This window comes from Euwallacea fornicatus, chromosome 21 (assembly GCF_040115645.1).
Source record: "Euwallacea fornicatus isolate EFF26 chromosome 21, ASM4011564v1, whole genome shotgun sequence".
Taxonomy (NCBI): domain Eukaryota; kingdom Metazoa; phylum Arthropoda; class Insecta; order Coleoptera; family Curculionidae; genus Euwallacea; species Euwallacea fornicatus.
The window spans coordinates 3,608,937-3,623,245 of NC_089561.1; the positions used below are offsets into that span (position 1 = coordinate 3,608,937).

The 14,309-nt window shown below is 37.3% G+C and overlaps 1 protein-coding gene across 3 annotated transcripts in view; it reads left to right on the forward strand.

The window, feature by feature from the left end:
• Positions 1 to 14,309, forward strand: part of LOC136345810 (furin-like protease 2) — a 268,365-nt gene that overhangs the window by 135,096 nt on the left and 118,960 nt on the right. The window lies entirely within an intron of this gene.

Below are 14,309 nucleotides of genomic sequence, written 5' to 3' on the forward strand. Positions count from 1 at the left end.
TAAATTTCCTCTGAAATGCCCTACCGCATTCCTAAACCTAAATCGTTACATTTAACAAATAAATCGTATTTTGCGTATTGTCTCTAAACATCGGATTATTTTGGCATATTTGCCGAAGGTGGGTCTGGAACGGCATGATGGTTGAAAACTAATCAGGTGTTCAAACCATTTGACATATTCGCTTGGGCGTTTAGGCGGCGTCAAAGCAGTATAAACGCGCCCCTCATAATGTTCACATTTACAAACTGATTTGTGGCATTCTGGATCTCATTCACATCAAGTGAATACATTTTGTTACACGTTGGTGCAATTTCCATTTACATACTGCTGGGATGTAAATTTTTGGGCTTTTATAGTACCCCAGTGGCGAAAATCCTGCAGAGTGCGATTGGGAAATCTAACAGTTCAAGTTTCCAGCGTCGAAGGTCTAAACCAACGATCCACAAACGTTTGCGAGAGCTTCCTGGGTATCTCTTGGCTGCAATGCTGGTGCTGCCTCAAGTTAAAATCGACAGTCAAATCTTCTAAAAAGCTATTTACCATCGTCCTTAGAATTTCGAGGTGTTTGGTGGAATTTGACGGTTCCTCGTAAGTGACTAAACTCATTTTGGTCATCCACCATCGTCAAAATTGGTCCCCTCGCGTCAAAGAAACTCCTCTGGACTTGGCCGGGCACACGCAAATACAACCCCTAGAAATAAGGACAGCCCCGTAAACACTGTGATGAAGGACAGAAATCGAAAATGAGCAATTAATTGTTTCTCTCATAGTTACTGAGATATGCATGCGCCCCTACTGTATAATCAGCGCACCTTTACTGATTCTCTTGTCACCTCTAAATTACATAACGTTACTCTAATGGAACACGTTGCATATCATTAATGGATATTGCCTCTCTGCTTTTAGTAGTAGCGCAATACAGTGCGGCCTTTATTTCCTGCCTGGATTATTTTGCCTGTTAATGGTCTTTGCATTCCAACTGTCTTATCTTCATCAGGCCTTATACACGCGACAATTTCGATCTAATTCAGTCGGATGGCTTTTTGGCTGTTTACCCTCCATATTTAGTTCAGATAATTCCGTTTGCCTTGCACTTACTCGGCGCAAATTTAGTGTTTGTTTGCCAGTTTCGTCACCAAAACTCAATTTGGCAAGCGATTGGTTTATTGCATGCATATGTATTTTCCCGAGTGTCTGAATAATTTATGCCTATATACAAAGGGTGATCAATAATTAAAAAAAAACTTCGCACAGGCTGTGCACCGTGAGCGTGTGATGTGGTGATTAAGCCATCGAAGATCTAGCTGACGTGAGTTCAAAAATATGACTTTATCCAAGAATGCCTTTGACAGTGCGCCTACTTGAGGCCTTTCTCACGATCACCTTTCGAACACTTATATTTAGGAAACAAATCCGATGAGGGTCATTCGCAATGTGATAGCGATGAGGTAATAAATCATAAAATTCATGCATATTTTCGCGATATTTCATACGAGGGAATGGATTGATTTATCGGACCTGTCGTAGGGGATATTAATAAGTTCGATAAAGCGGTGGTCGCTATAACTTCATATCGCCACTTGAAGATATTTATTATGTATTTCACGGTTCACTGCTCCAGAGCTGTCCCATTAGATTTCCGATAAATGAATAGCTACCATTTATTTTTCAAAAAGGCTTTTCTCCTTTGGAAACGTTGAGGTCGTTTTGTATGCATTCAATCCCTACCAGAAATTGTCCCTGGTTCATCGGTGGTGATTAATAATTTTGACAAACCGACGTATTCTAAGCCGCACCCAAAACTATTGAATAATTTATCCCAGGGGTCAGCAACAGTCTTGACTTATTAATTTCCCTAAATTTCGGTGAATATTCTGGCTGCGCATTTATACTCCCGGGTTAGATCCCTCGTATTCCTCAGCTCTATTATCAATCCGAACGCCAAGAACGTGTTTATATCAAAAATTTAAGTATATTGAAAATGTTCAGACACTTAATTAAATAGCGGTGATGAAATGCGTCTAAAAAGATCCAAGATGGATATGGCGATATTAGAGTGGCTCATTAATCCTGGAGGGCCAGTTAACTACGTGGGACGTGCAGTAGTTTATCTTTGTCCATCAAAAACAACACTAAAACTTTTGTTTGCCTTCTTTTTGGGGCGTTAAAACATTAAACTTCAATTTGGAGGGATTTGGGAAAATTTTTTTGTTTCCTGCAAAGTAACAGGAACGAAACAATTTTATGTGCAATCATCAAATTAAATTCCGCCCTCAATTTATATTCCCTAATTGCCAGCAATATACTGTAAGCAAAAGTAATTAAAATACAATTTGCATTTAATCCATATCTCACAGTAGCGCAAATAGCATCGATTGCTGTGTGAAAAAAACCGAGTAGAACAAAGACATAAAGCCGTGGGATATATAAATGCGCCCAACTGCAACTGCACACAATTAACATTTTTCACTATTTCGATTTCTCTAAAACAGGTTTTCGCCGGAATGGCAATATAAATTAGAACTTTTACGACCGAATTAACCATGTTTTCCAGATTTCCAGACCACAATCGGGACCGGTCCAGTATTTTTCCCCAAGCCATTCAATTGTTTGCGTGTTAGTAGACAATAAACAGTCCTCAAACATGTTGCCAAATGAACACTTGTGGTCAGAATTGGTCCTTTATTAAATTTATTGCTCGTTTTGAAGATGGCGATGACTTACTTATTTCCTTTACCCGGAACTTTCTTTTATTATGTTTTAATTAAGAATTTTCCTTTACTGTTATTGGGTTTACTGCCTACACAATGTTGTAGTTTGCCGCGCTCCAAATCCCGTGGTAGTCAAGAGAAACTATAACAGTCGTAAACAGAAAGGTAAACCGAACCTAAAATCCAATAGCAACCCCATAAACTTCCGATCACGGGTCCCTCAAATTAAACTTTCCGTATTACTTCGGAAGCAATAGTTATGGAGTAACTAAATCGACTGGGGCAGTTCTAAACTTTAACCCGAGCTATACCCCTATAATTCGATTACCGACTTCCACTACTAATACGGGTTTACGATGATACCTCACGTTTTCACAAAAGCAAATAGTCCAGCAATTGTTTGTGTGACTTAGTGTCATCAAATATTATTTTGCTTATATATATATATATATCGTAAATATTCTGAACAGTATAAGCCAGGGAGATAATTACGAAAGTCAAATACTCAATAAACAGTGAAGCTCCCTTCCTGCTCTTTCGCCTGTCGAGAACTGTGGGAGTTGCACCTGCCCATTATTGTCTCTGCTCTATGAGCGATGAGAGGCCCCGAAACGAGGAACCCCGTGAATGTGCGTGAAATTCCCTCTAGGATTTAAAATGACAGGCACTCAGAAATAACCGAAATATATTAAAATCAACCTGAAGTAGTTCACACCAAACATAAATACATATTATATGGCGACATAGACGGGATAAGCGATCTCGACGTAGATAGTAAAGTTTGCCGCAGTTATGGCCACATGTGCCGCCACGACATTGTTATTCAATGCCTTCTAGTAATACTTAACACTAACACAAATACTTTACTATACAGGGTGTCCGGTCTTTTTGTGGCAGGATTTCAATCACGTGTTCTACACATGAAAATAACACTAGTTTTCTATAAAATCTACAGTAGTGGCCAAGAGTAGATAGACAAACAGAATGTTTCAGTTAAATCGTGCATGTGTTAATTGATCGGTTTCGTGTGCATGTATGTTATTTGTCGCAAAACACGTTATAAGAAATAATAAACAAATGTTGGTAAAGTTACTTTATCGTCGATAAAAAAATAAATCTTTGGAATTCACCTGGTCAAAAATAGATAGAGAATTTAAAAATTAAAATAAAAACATAACAATTTCCTTCAAATTATTTGAAAAATTAATTGGGACCTTTCCCAAGGCACTGATATTTGGTAAAATACCCATTATTGTCAATGACTGCCCGACATCGACGCGGCATTGATTCAACCAATTTATTTAATATTGCTGGATCGATATTTTGCCATTTTTCTTGGATTTTAATAAACAGTTCATCGCAATTTGAATAATTTTATCTCTCAATCCTTGGTCAACAATTTGCCACAGGTTTTCTATGGGATTCAAATCGGGCGACTAGGAAGGCCACTTCAAAATCGGTACTTTTTCTTCTTCAAGAAACCGTTTAATCAACTTTGAGGAATGTCTGGGGTCGTTGTCGTGTTAAAAATGGAATCTTAAGGGTAAATTGTCTTGAACTTAAGGTAACATAACATTCTGAAGTACATCCCGGTACAGAAATACGCCCATGATTTCATTTATTCTATGTAATGGACCAATACCAAAACCGCTGAAACATCCCCATATCATTACCGATCCTCCTCCATGCTTAACCGTGGATCTGGTGTATTTAGAGTATAATCGCTGACCAGTGGGACGTCTACTGAATGCCATATTGAATGCCATCGGAATTAAACAAATTGAACTTAGATCCATCGCTCCAGCAAACTCGTTTCCAATTCTGTTTCAGCCAATGAATATGTTGTTTGGCAAATTCCATTCGGGCCTTTCGATTTTGCTTACTGAGAAGTGGTTTTTTTTGCTGGCCTGCGTGCAAATAATTTCTCTTCGACTAGTCTTTGTCTTACAGTCCTTGAAGACACAGAAACTCCTAAAACCTCCAGCTCAGATCGAGTTTTCTCAGAAGACACGAATGGATCTTTCGAACAAATAGTCTTTACTTTCCGCACATCTCTTTTACTTAGCTTCCTTGGTCGTCCAGTTTTTAGTTTCGGGTTAATTGATCCAATTCTTTGATATCTTTTTATTATAGCCCAAATAGTGCCTTTTTTAACATCGAACCTGCGGGAGATTTGCACTCGCCAGTCACCTTCATCAAAAGCTTTAACAATTCGTTCTTTTAAATCAGTGGACACTTTTACACCACGAGGCATGTTATGAACTATAAACCAAATGCAAATTTTACTACTAGTTTTCTGATATCTTAAAAATTTAAAGTAAATTCAACTGTTTTTACCACGTCTATATACTTTTGATCAGGTGAATTCCAAAGATTTATTTTTTTATCGACGATAAAGTAACTTTACCAACATTTGTTTATTATTTCTTATAACGTGTTTTGCGACAAATAACATACATGCACACGAAACCGATCAATTAACACATGCACGATTTAACTGAAACATTCTGTTTGTCTATCTACTTTTGGCCATTACTGTATATTTGAGAATGCTTTATTAGGGAAAATGCTGGGTGTTAAAATTTTATGTTTTCCAAATTACCTTTTATAACTCGCAAAATTTTTCAAACATTTAACTCAAATTTCGGAGATAACTAAATAGCATAATTAAAAGGATGTCCTCCCCATTAGTCTCTGGTGGTAAGGGATTGACTACATTGAAATTCTTCACAAAGATAATTAGGTCGTGACGGGTCAATCGTTTGGCCTTCTCGATCGTCCGATCTAACATCTCTAGATTTTTATTTTTGAAGGTTTATGATGAAAAACGTGTACTCCGCTCCTGTAAATTGTCAAGACGAACTTAAAGAGCGAGTGACAAATTCTGCTCTTAGGATAACTGCTCAGAAGTTGCGAGATGTTTGACGGCCTTCATGACGATGTTCTAATTTATGCATGGGACTTAATGGGGATCATTTCGAATAATTTCTGTAATAATAATTATTTGATGTCGATTCAAATTATTTTGTTATCGAATAAATTATCGCTGTCTTGTATTTACTGTTGTCCTCCTACCTACTATTATTTTTTATTTCTCGTCTGTGAAAAATACGTTTTACTCGTATATCGTCAATAAATAAGTCCTCACTTCGATTTCCATTGTGGTTGTGCGTCAGGAAGTATAATATCAGTCGAATGTGAGAAATATCAGAAACCCACTAAACCCACTAGATAAAAAAAGTAGCATGCATTTCTTCACCATTTTGCAAATAACTGAAAATCCGTGACAGATGCTAAAATGATTAAAATACATAGAAGTTTCTCAATTCAACAGGCAATTTTAATTTATAAAATTAAATACTATGCAGTGGGCCATGGAAAAATTTGGGCGATAAAAAGGGTCAAAACCCTAAAAAATATCATCGTCTAGATTTTTACGATCATCTAGTACTCTCTAATCATGTAGACCCCAAAAAGTAGCTTATGCTCGAAATTTGAACTCAATATCTCAAAAACTTTGAGAGCTAAAAAAGATAAATTGGAAAAAACAAACTTCAACATTCTGTATTTCTTTAACAAAGCATTTCTAGAATATAGTTCGTAAAGCAAATTAATATTATTTTTATACGTAGAATACGTGGTTAAAATCCTGCTCCAAAAAAAAACCGACATCCTGTACATCAAGAGACTAAAGTAGGAGTTTTAATCCTGCAGAGAAGTTTGGTGCCGGACCAGAGAGACGGCAGTAAATCACTAAAGGATTAAATGACACTTTAGCCAGGAGGTATATACGCTATTTTTTGCACTTCGAAATGTAGATTTTCTTAGTGCTTTTGCATAGAATAATAAATAGGTTTTGTAGGCTGCCATGAATCAAGGGATAGAGTCGCTTGTGAAGGGTTATCAATATTAAATGCCGTAATAAATAGGCACTATTGCCGTGAAGTTTAATTCAGAACGGCTAGGGTTATTGAGACTTGTTATGTATAATTTATAAAGAAGCGTGAAGTGTAATTCAGTAAATTTTGTATTCAAAAAGCTATGAATTCTGTCTCTTATTAAATGATAAAACAAGACTTCAAATGAAAACTTGACATGTATGTTTGCATTCTGAACATCGACCAGATTTAAAAAGGCTTATGGAACGTTGCCGGGAAAGGAAATATATTTTACCATAATCCGGTTATTATTATATTACACAAACAATACGCAGTGTTGCCAAACCTGACAAAATTTTGGGACGTCTAGGATTAAACTGAGTTTTAACGGTAATAGATACGTATGCATGCGAAAATTATGCAATAAATAATGTGAACTTACCTGAAAGTTACTTTAATGCTTTTTGCTTAAAATGAGTTAATTAAGTTTCAAAAAGCAATAACATATTTTTTCTTTATTTTCTACCCAAGGGTTTGACAGATAATCACTTTCGGTGTTGTCGCTATCTTCGTTCGCACTGATAATTAGGGATAAGAGTTCGTCTCGTTTCAGAATGTTCGCTCTTTTACACCACTGATTAATAATTTTGTATGTATGCATGACAGTTTTTTTTCCCATATTTTAAAAGTTATTACATATATATACATACAATCGTGTTCCATATTACCATCTCGACTAATATGCAAATTATTGTAATTTTTCGGAAGAGCACATGTTTTTTCAATTGCATTAAAAATGCATTGATAAGTTGGAAGTCTCAAGACCGTATGGCCACATTTTTTTTAACGTAGTGTTTTGAATGAACTTTTCAATTTTAATAATATAAAATAAACTTACCTCTCGTACAACGGTTAAAGGCAATAGAGGGCTGCCGTTATCTTCCTTCTGTTCCAAATATTAAATTAAAAACGGGGCGAATGGTTTACGTCGGCTATTTAAGTGTTTCGACATAATATCGCAGAGTTGCTCTTAAAATTTAATTAATTAATAAAATTATATTATAATAAAAATAATCATTAAATTATCAACAAAATTATAACGTACTCCTACAGGGTAGCCCACTTAAAACAGTACACCCGTAATAATTTAAATGGAATGTTTTTCTCCGGGAAACTACAAGACACGTTAATTTTACTTTTAAGAGGGATATTTTTAGATCACAAGTCCATAGGTGTAGAGTCGTCCCCCTAAACGGGATGGCAACCCCTTCAAGAATCTTGAATGGCACGGGGGTCAAGTGGCACATCAAATCAAAAGTATTTCAATTCTCTTTACATTTATGCTGCAATTTTTTTACTCCGCCTTAAATAATATAAAAAACACCCTTTTACAACATCGGTGAAATAAACCGAAAAAAATTAATTTTTAAATATCGTTTTATTTAATTAAGCGTTCAAATTTCGACCCATTTACTTCCACACAATAATAAAGTCTTTGTTCAACCTCTTCTCGAACATTTTGTAGCATTTCGGGAGTTATTTTACGACATCCTGTCACTATTCGGTGACGGAGATCTTCTAAAGAGGTAGACTTCGTTTTATAAACAACAGTTTTTAAATACCCCATAAAAAAAGTTCAGTGGTGTTAAATCTGGCGATCTTGAAGGCCATCCAATGAAACCTCTTCTGTCAATCCAGTTTTCAGGAAAATGTTAATTCAAAAAGTTGCGTACAGGAACTGTATAGTGGAGCGGAGCGCCATCCTGTTGAAAAATACGACTTTTTCTGGGATCTGATCGTTGTTTTCGAGGATATCCACAATGTGAGGGTCGATAAAGGCTTGAAGTACATTTAGGTGAGATTCACCTGTCAGGTTATCAGGTAGAAAAATGATCCAACAATACGATTTCCTAACCCATACATTCAATTTTTCTGGATAATGTGAGTGCTGTTCTCTCATAATTCTAGGATCCACATTACTCCAAAATCTGCGATAAAAACCTGGGACTGATCAAAATGCTTTCACTCATCACCACAAAATTTCTTACGGCGATCTGGATCATCTTCATCGAGCTTATGAATGTAATGCGTCTTATAAGGATGGAAGTTCTTCTTTTTCCAGATCCTCTGAATACCACTACGTGGAAAACCTGATGCTTCTAATTCTCGGGGGCTTGAAATAAATTTTTCTCAATTTATATGATTTAGTTCAATATGTCCAAAAATTTCAATCTGTCCAACCTTGCTGGTAACGGTGTGTCGCTTTTCATGTTTTTTTTTGTTAGCAATGGATCCAGTCTCCATAAATTTAAATATTAAATTCGTCAAATAGGGATGGCTCAGATTCTTACCGGAATACCTCCCATTAAAAATGTTTGCAGTTTCTCGGCTATTTCATTGTTTTTGAAATAGATGATGACAATTTCAATCCTCTTTGCAGTGGTGTAAATCATGATGCTTTGCAATCGCCGGATAAATCGACAAATTTCGCTGTACAATTCTGATCAGTTTAAAATCGGAATAAAATCCATCACTTTATCTTAACAATTCGACGATAAACATGATTTTTTATACTATTGGTGAGTTTGTTAGTATTGTTACGTTCAGGCCTTTTTTTTCGATTTATTTTACCGACGTTTCAGAGCGGTTTCTTGCAATATTTAAGGGCGGAGCTAAAACATTTTAACATACTTGTAAAGAGAATTGAAATACACTGACTTTCAAAAAAACCGTAACACCAAGAAGAACGCATCGTACACGTTTGAAATTCTGGCTTTACGTTGGGTCGGGTAATAGATAAAAACGATCAAAATATCAAAAGAAAATTATTGTGAATAAGTGAAAAAATTTAATAATAATTTAATAATAATGGATGGTATCTCCTCTTAAATTAATATGTTCCTGTAAGCGACGTGGCATGCTTAAAATTAAATTGTCAATATCTTCCTGTGGTATTGTATCCCAGGCAATCTGCACCTGCTCGCGGAGTTCATCTATGGTCTCTGGAGGGCGAGCGAAACATTGAAGTCTCCGACCCATTATATCCCGTACATGGACTCTCTATTGGGGACAAATCTGGAGACCCAGCTGGCCAAGGGAAAGTATCCAAATTTTCAGCTTCCAAATACCTCAAAGTGTCGTTGGCTACATGTGGTCGCGCATTATCCTGTTGAAATGTGCTTCCAGGATGGTCGTGGATGTATGGTACAAGAACCGGTTCTAAGACACTATTAATGTACCTCTGAGCATTTAATCTATCATAAATGAAAACAAGAGGAGACCGACTACCATACTGGATGGCACCCCAAACCATGACACCTGGTGTCAAACCAGAATGACGCCTTTCCAAAAAGTCCAAATTTAATCGCTCTCCTCTGCGCCTTCTACCACGTAACCGTCCATCAGATCGCCATAAACAAAATCGGCTCTCAGTACTGAATACGATTCTTCTCCACTCATTCACCCATTGCACTCTCAGACGACGCCACTCCAGCCGGACCACCCTGTGGTTTCGTGATAATGGAAGCCGACGCATAGGACGATATGAATTTAGTCCAAAACTTCGAATCCTGCGATACATCGTACCAAGGGAGACCCTTCGATTTAGGGTGGCTACCCAGTTAGCACCAAGAGACGGAATTATTTCAAAAGGGGGGGCCTGTCGCTGAACGACGAAGTCGCCGGTCTTCGCGTTGGTTCGTCATTCTTGGACGGCCACTACCACGATGAAGATTTACTGATCCTTCGTTAGACCAATCTCTTCAAGCTCCTAGCACTGTTGATGCGTTTCGATCTAATCTACGTGCAATTTCGCGGAAAGGCAAACGTGCCTTATGCATACCAACAATTCTTCGCCTTTCAAAGGGAGTTAACTGCCGATAAACTGCATTTTGGCGTACACGAGGCATTTTGCACTACCACACATTCAATATGGCACTAACAATAATACCTTTATCGCTATCCGCCTATAAAAAAATTTGCAAAAAGAACGATCGTCATAGATAAAAAAGTAAAGAAAAATTTCATATCGCATTAAAATACGAATTTGAAATTTTTATCATTTTTTTTCTCTTTACAAGTCTAAAATCATACCAAAATTTCAAATACATACAATGCGTTCTTCGTGGTGTTGCGGTTTTTTTGAAAGTCAGTGTACCTTTGCTTTGATGTACCACTTGACCCTTCGAACTATTTAGTTTCTTGAAGGGGTTGCCACCCTGTTTAGGGGGACGACTCTGCACGTACGAATTTATGATTTAAAAATGTCCCTGTTAAAAGTAGAATTCACGTGTCTCGGAGTTTTCCGAAAAAAAACTTCCATTCAAGACATTTCAAAGAGACTGTTTTAAATGGGCCACCCAGTAAATACGAAGAAAACCCAGAAGGAACCGGAATACAAGGAATACGCAACAACCATATTGTGCGTTCAAAATTTCGACAATTTAATATTCAAAATTTCCGAAAATATGCGTCAACACCAGGTAAGATTCGCCCGAAAACGGAGTAACTAGGCGCGCAAATCGCATTGCAACAGACAAAGATAAAGCTATATTTGTTGGTTGGCGATAATTGATTCTCTTGTGTGACGTCAGTCCACTTTTTTTTTAATGCAAATTAAATTAAAAATTTTCTGAATATCAAACAAACGACGTTCTCTCAATTACCCACAGTTGACTATTCTGAATTACCACTGGTCCTTCCTGAATTGTAGCTGATTGAGTTCAATTACACTTAACGCTTTCTGAGATACAGTTGACTAATCTGAAGTACACTTGACGCTCTCTGAATTAAGCTTGACGCTGCTTAAATTATAGTCGGAAGTAGTGCAGTCAGAAAGGCGCAATTAAAATGTCTTTTAAAGAACCTGTTTAGGTTATTTTGCATTTAAAAGATGCCTTAATCCATGGTTTTAAACCAGCAGCATCTACGTATGGAACTTGATCTAGGAGCTCCAGATGGGTGTTGATACCTTCAGGACGTTCTCTCCTGCGAGGGCTCAAGTCAATCGGGTTGGGATTGAGCCTAATCGGTCAATTTACTTCGACATTAAAGCCACGAACCCGACCTAACCAGATAAAATTATTCACCTCAGTTATTGAATGTTACCAAAGGATGTTTGCCCCGATCTCTCTATCTCCCTTTGCTAATTTTTAAACACAATATTTAATTAGGAAAGTGCCTCACTGAAGCATTTCGAGATGTTGATTTATAGCTGTGGATGATCGATGTTCAATAAATTCAGGGAAAGTACACAAATATCAAATAGAAAGTTAGAAATCGAACTAATTGCGAAAGTTCGGAGATTCCTAAAGAGCCTCGAACTACTCAAGAAACAATTAAGTATATCTTCTTCCGAAACTTAGGTTTAAAACTAGAAACGGAGTTTTCGAGGTTTGAAACTTTGACGCCCTCGGAGAATTTTAAATAGTTTGCTCGTACGCCAGAATCAATTTAGGTGTCTTAAACTGAATCTACTAATCTATCTTTAATTATTATTGAAAAGGGGGAGTGCTGTAAGTTTAAAGTTTCCCGGGCAAATATTAGAAAAACGTTCGATCATGTCGGAGTTGACTAACTTCCGCCTTAACGAAGGAGAGAAGTTTCAGCTTGGATCAATTTTTTTAGTTAGACAAGCTTTATAACTGCACCTGGCCCTGTCGCTGATACGGGAGAAATCCTCAGCACCATGTCGCATCAACACACCGCAAGAGCATTAAATTCATTGATATTTTGAGTATCCACCTCAAATATTTTATCGATCCATCAGGGGAATATACAAGAGACCCTTTTTAAAAATCGTCCTCTTTGTGGGGATACTTAGCACTCGATCTCTTGAACTGATGATATGTGACCCTTTTCGCTGCAGAAAGGTTTCCCGTCGAAATTCCTTTTTGTGCCTTCCAGCCCATAAATTGTACGGTGTGTTTGAGGTTGTACTCTAGGGCCGGTGTTTGAGTGTTATTGTTAAACTTTAAGTTCTTATATACCTACTTTACGAAAATTTAAGGTGTGTACTCGAAAAGGACGTCAGTAATTGCCTGGAGCCCTCTAATCTTTCCCAGGTAACGCTGTGGCGTGGCGATATATGACGTTTTAGCAATATTACTTCACAACAGGAAGGTAAAGTCCCATTATTTTCTCCTTAACGTACCTGTCTAAACCTGGCAACCGCTATTCCTTTGTATGAAATATGAATTCTACTAAATATTTCACATATTTCAAGGCAGCTGGCAAACGACTAACATTTGTATTTTTGGCCCACATGTTTATCACAGGTTTTGAGGTATTCTTTCTCATTTTCTCTAAAGGGAAATACCGAAAACAAATTACTGGCCCCTGATACTTTCCCGATGGAGCTGCGTTCTTCAAGTGATTCTGATGGTGAATATTTACTTGAGCTCATCGCGCTGATAAAGCGACTCATTTCAGTGGGCAAAGACAGATAAATAGGAAAACGTATTCGAAAGGAAAATACACAAAAACATTTACTATCAGGCGGAAGCTGAACTAGAATTAGAATGGGAGGCAGCCAGGGTTGACAGGTGAAATATTTTGCCTCTAGAAGCCGCAATGGTTCGCTTTATCTGGCAATAAATTATAAAATACAAAAAGCGTACAAAAAGAGACTTCGTGTACCTTTCGTTCCGAATTTGCCTGGCGAATGTCGTTTCGTGGGAAGTGGCACAAATTTAATTGCCGATATCAGAACTGGAAATGAGATTCGCCTGAAACTTTTCCAATTTAAGCGGATGGACAGATATCGTGTTTTTGAATTTTTAAAAGTTTACTGGGCACGTGAATCGACAGCATCTGGGACTTCAATTTATGGCCTTTTATTGCGTTTGTTGTAGAATTTTGATACTAATTATTTCTTCATTTTCAATTTTCGTTTCAACTCCCAACACACCCGCTCTGTACAAACTGTCCTCCTTTTTTCCAAGAAATGCGGAGGGAATTGTATACTTGGAGTGGTCATTAGGGCAGCTTCATTAATATTTAACAAAAGCCGTCTGGTATCCTTTACTACTTATGCCTTTATGGTTTATTTAATTTTTTCGTTACTCAAGTACTCATATGTGTCTTATTCTTTTTGATAGAGTTTCCTTTCTGCGCGGTTGTGACATTCGCCGAATTTATCTTCCTTTTTGAACTCTCAGCTGCTTCTTATCATTTGTTTCCCATTTAATTCAATCCTCTTTGCAATCTTCAACGCTGCTCGTATTTGGTAAATTTTAACATCCTCTCCCTACTTTAGTGTTTGTATTAGGGGCGTGTCTTTCTTTCTGAATCTGGCAAATTTTCAATTCTTCAAGAACTGGTTACTTCTCTAGCATTTTTCCAATGATCAATTAGCGCTCATCACATTTTTTTCCCTTCTTGTGGTTCTAATAATGTGGTGCTTTTTCCATCCTTCGTTAGACTGGACGTTAGTAAACCTGCTCACTCTTCTCTCTCACTCCGACCCTCATCCGCAACTCGGATCATGTCGAGATTAAGATCTGCTCAACATCCTCTCCTATAATTGAACATGATCAACCGCACTTCCCAGTGCGGTAGGAACAGTTTCGGATTACCTAGATGAAAGCAAATCCATTAAGTTGGCTTAACAGGTAGTAACAGTAACATTAACACGTTGCACTTTATTAACAAATTCCAGTTTCAACTTTTTCCAAGCTATTACGTTATGGCGTTTATATAGGGTGTCCCTGAAGTACCTAGC